Below are 4,517 nucleotides of genomic sequence, written 5' to 3'. Positions count from 1 at the left end.
TCGAGGTTGGCTAAGGAAGTGATCCGTTACTTTTTATTTTGTTGGCTGTTGTGGTGGTGCCACGAAGCTGGTGTTGGTGTCAAGCTTAAAGATTTCTTCGGTCTTGATTGTAATTAGCTAGATTTCTTCGGTCTTGATTGTAATTAGCTAGTCTTTCTTAATGTAAAGACTAATGTTTTACAGTTTTTTCAGATCGATGTGTATGTGACTTGTACTAGTATGGCATTTTTATGATATAAATGAGAAACGTATCATTGAACGGAAAGACTTTAGTGAACCAAAGCATAATAGGCGAGAGCACGCGAAGACACTCCACAGAATTATCTAATTTAATTTATTTCATCATCGCAATCCATTTATTTGAGTAGGTGGCGCCCGCGCGACACACATAGCAGCCGGCCTGATAATAAGCGGGGGCACATCCACACGAGCATCACGGCGCGTTAACGAAGGCGACGATCCTGTGGAACATCTCCTTGGCTTTGTCGCAGTCGGGCTTGAAGAGGTGGAAGACGTGCCCCTCCCCCATCGTCTCCAGCAGCTCGACCCCGTGCCCCTGGCCGCCCCTCGCCGCGGCCACGGCCTCCGCGTACGCGCGGCCGCGCCACCTGAGGAAGTCGCCCTCCGCCACGCACACCATGACCCTCTCGCACGCGAGCGTTTCCAGCCCCGGCGCGCCGGGCGCCATCGGGTTCATCCGCGCGTCGTCGATGCCAGTCGAGCCGGGGCACGCGAACTCCCACAGCCGCCCGCCCATGGCGCGCCACGCGGGGTTGCGCGTCTCCTCGCCGACGGCCTCGGAGCCCCAGAACCAGGGGTGGATCAGCACCGCGCCCTTGAGGCGCGCGGCGTCCGGCTGGATGAGGAGGTGGTGGCAGGCGTTGGCCCCGGCGCTGTCCCCGGCCACGAAGACGCGGCCCAGGTCGCCGTGCTCGGTGACCCACGGGTCGGCGGCCGAGAGCACCCACCCGAGGGCGGCGACGCAGTCCTCGTACGCCGCAGGGAGCGGGTGCTCCGGGGCGAGGCGGTACTCGACGGAGACAGCGAGGGCGGGGCAGGCGGCGGTGAGGCTGTTGAGGAAGCGGTGGCCGTTGGGCGACGCGACGGACTCGGCCACGAAACCGCCCCCGTGGACGTAGACGATGACAGGGAGCTTGACTGCGGCCATGGCCGCGGCCGGGGGCAGGTAGAGGCGGGCGGAGTAGTCGCCGAGCTGGACGTCCTTGGACTCGACGCCGGTGACGGGGTCGAGGCCGGCCGCCGCGGGCGGAGCCACCAGGGGCCGCTCGACGCGGCCGCTCTTGTAGACGCGGACGAGGCCGTAGTCGTGCGCCACCTCGTTGTCGTCGGGTGCGGCGTTGGACGCCATGCTCACTACAGCTAGTAGCTGCTGCTCTGGGCTGTGGCTGGGGTCGATCGAGCGCCGCGGTGAGGAGGACTAGATGTGTTTGTTGTGCCGACTAGCAACTGAAGGCGACGTGGTATATTTCTCGGCGTCCCCAAGACTCCAACACCGCATCGGCAGCATTCGCGCGGCTGACGGCGAGTTCTCCGCTTCTAGATGGCCGGCACAACTTTTGGATTTGAACTCGGTGTGTTACTTACATCTGAAGTTCTGAGTCGAGGATTACTTGCCTCCGAAGACAGATCCTTCTATTTCTTATTCCTTTCTTATTTGCATTCTTTCTAAGTTCTCGTTGCCATCTTCTCCCCATCTTCCTTTGGTCACCGAGCTGTCGTACATGCACGGGCTGGCCGGCTGCGTGGCATGTCTGTTACGGAGCTGCCTACAAAATACGTTACAACAGCAACCGATTGCTAGAGAACATCGGATATGGTCAAAACTAGCTGAATCATCCAAACACCCTGCAGATGAAGACAAACCGTGGCTCCATGGTTGGGGTTGGGTTGGCGCTTGGCAGTGGCCACCCAGCCCGCCCAAGATCGGGATCTACGTGTGATCTACCCATCGTTTATGGAGTGCATGTAGCTTTGAAGTTTCTCAAGACGTGTCGTGTATGGGTGTATCGATTGTAGATCTTGGTAGGCGCACAGCGGACGTGTGTTCTGTGTTCTATGACTTTATATCTATATAAGTGAGGCTAAATAAAACCAAAACCCCTGCAAATGATGCAACTCTAATTGAAGTTGAATAGGCAGCCTTTTATCAACAACAACAAAAAACCTACATGTATGAATGGGTTATAAAATTTCCCATCAATCTCTACCCGAATTCCAGCCCCCCCCCCCCCCCCCCCAATCCCCTTTTTCTTCCCAATCAAATCTTGTTATCTCATCATGTAACTCCAACTAGTAGAATGCATGTGCGTTGCTACGGGCTATCATTAATGTAATATAAATGAATCAAATAAATGATTAAGACCGTCTCAAAGATCAAAACTCATTTCTCCCTCATACTTCCAGGCATTTTCGGACATCAAACAGGAGCCAAGCAGGCTACCCAAAATTCAATCGTCAGTTCGGGTTCCTCAAATCCAGATCATATGTGGAGAAAAAATGTGGTTGTCCGAACTATCCGACATGTTATCTCCAACACACATGCCCAACACACAAAAAAATACCACCCCATGACGCAGCCTTCCTTTTTTCTGCACTACCCTCCCCTTCCTGCTTAGTTTCACGTTGTAGCCGGACATTTCTCACTGGAGCCCCTCCTTTAAAACCGGATGGCGCCCACCTCACCTTCACCATGGCACCCTCTCTCCTTCATACCGTACTTCCCCATAGACAGTCGAAGTCCCAGGCCAACCGCCCTAATCCCCTCCCGTTGTGTTTGTGCTGATCCGCCACCACCATCCACATTTTATAAAGTAGCGGAATTATTCCACTAGACAGCCATAACTGAACCCTAAACCCCATCCACATCCACATCTGCTGCATAATATAAGTGGGAGGCTTACATGTGTTCACATATTTTTTTATGGTGGACACTTCAAGTAACCTAGTGAAATATTGTACATTAATGATGTTTCACACACGCAATGTACTGAACATAACCATACATCAATAGGACTTACATACCAACTGCCACACAAAGAACATGGTGATTTTTTTAGAACGATGTGCCCACATGTATGGAATTATTTTGGTGTGGTGTATGGCTTCAAAAATATGCAGGAAAATTTTCTGATTGGTCACAACATTTTTGTTGCAGTTGGCTCTTAATGTAAATATTATTTTTACCATAAAAGTTGTAGTAGAGGATTTCTACTGTTTTTGTAAGAAGAAAATATTGTCGGTGTGCTGAACCTAAAGGGGGCACACCATGTCCATAGCAATAACCAAGAGACAAAAAATAGATTTCTATGCGCTGCTGAATGAAACAAACCCTATTTATCCTAATATTGATCAAGAACACTCAATTGCTATACAATAACAACTAAAACAAAATTTAGGTATACCATGATGAATACACAAAGGATTCCTAAAAATAAAACATGGAAATAACTCTATTCAAGCACTTACAAATATCCCTTTTTTCATGTGCAACTGAAGTAGCTGAACTCAAATACGCAATATCTCCATAACAATTGATAATTGACTGCCAATCCCTTGTTATGGGACATCATATGTGTTACTAATTGTAATGATAGTAAGCATGGTTTAACGCGGTCATTTACTGAAATATCTCTACATGATTAAGAAAATTCATTTGAAATTATGTAACAACAAAGCGCCTACCTACTCCTCTCCCGAACACGGCCAAATTTGTCAGCACTGCAGGTCGCCGGCTCGGTTCTTTCTTTAGTCGTAGAAGCTCTCGCGGATGCCCACATGTCGTCGACGACCCGTCGCGCTGCCACGTCGGCACCGAGCCCGCGCCCTCACCGGTCTGTCCACCATGGATCAGATAGGGAGGCGCGCAGAAGGGCTCGCTTCTTACCGGCTCAGTCTGTGGTCGGGCCGGCCGCATAGATGGCCGGTCTGACCTCTCCATCCATCACGCCGCCGATTTCCCTCCATGCCTCGCAAGGCCTCGTCGCCCCACACTGGAGCCTCTCACCGTCACTCGTCACCTCACCAAATTTCAGGCCCATGACCATCGCCCCACAAACCCCGCCGGAGGCTGTCGTCGTCGCGCTGTCTATTGTGGTTGGTGCCGCTTGCCTCCATCCCACATGCATTAGCGATGACGGCGCGCGTGGGTTGGAGCGGGATGGCAGCCCGCACAACACAAACGTCAAGCAGGTGCGCCTGGCGTGGAGCAGATGGAGCTCTCCCGACCTGATTGTGCACAAACTTGAATTGATTCATTAAACTTACCCTAGATCAATTTGATACGTTGAGGGCTGCTCAAATCATCATCATTGTAGATGCTTGCATACGTCGTGGTGTCCGGTGCGCTAGTTGTGCTGATTGGCCCGAAGGAGTAGAAGGATGAACGGGCAATGGAGGATGTCGCGGACGAATTAATTCAATGGCGTAGTGTGGCGAAGTATCCGTGATTTGTTACCGTGGAAAATCTGGATTTCTTTTGGAAGGTCATCGGGGGATAT

General features: G+C 51.6%; 1 pseudogene; it reads right to left on the bottom strand.

Moving 5' to 3' along the window:
- Positions 1-311: 311 nt before the first annotated feature.
- On the bottom strand, positions 312-1,605 carry LOC147968069 (tuliposide A-converting enzyme 2, chloroplastic pseudogene; annotated as a pseudogene).
- Positions 1,606-4,517: the final 2,912 nt, after the last annotated feature.

This window comes from Triticum urartu, chromosome 5A, assembly GCF_056163025.1.
Source record: "Triticum urartu cultivar PI428250 chromosome 5A, HENAU_Tu73, whole genome shotgun sequence".
Classification (NCBI taxonomy): domain Eukaryota; kingdom Viridiplantae; phylum Streptophyta; class Magnoliopsida; order Poales; family Poaceae; genus Triticum; species Triticum urartu.
Note: the sequence above shows the minus strand (reverse complement) of the source record. Positions and strands in the feature narration are given on the sequence as shown.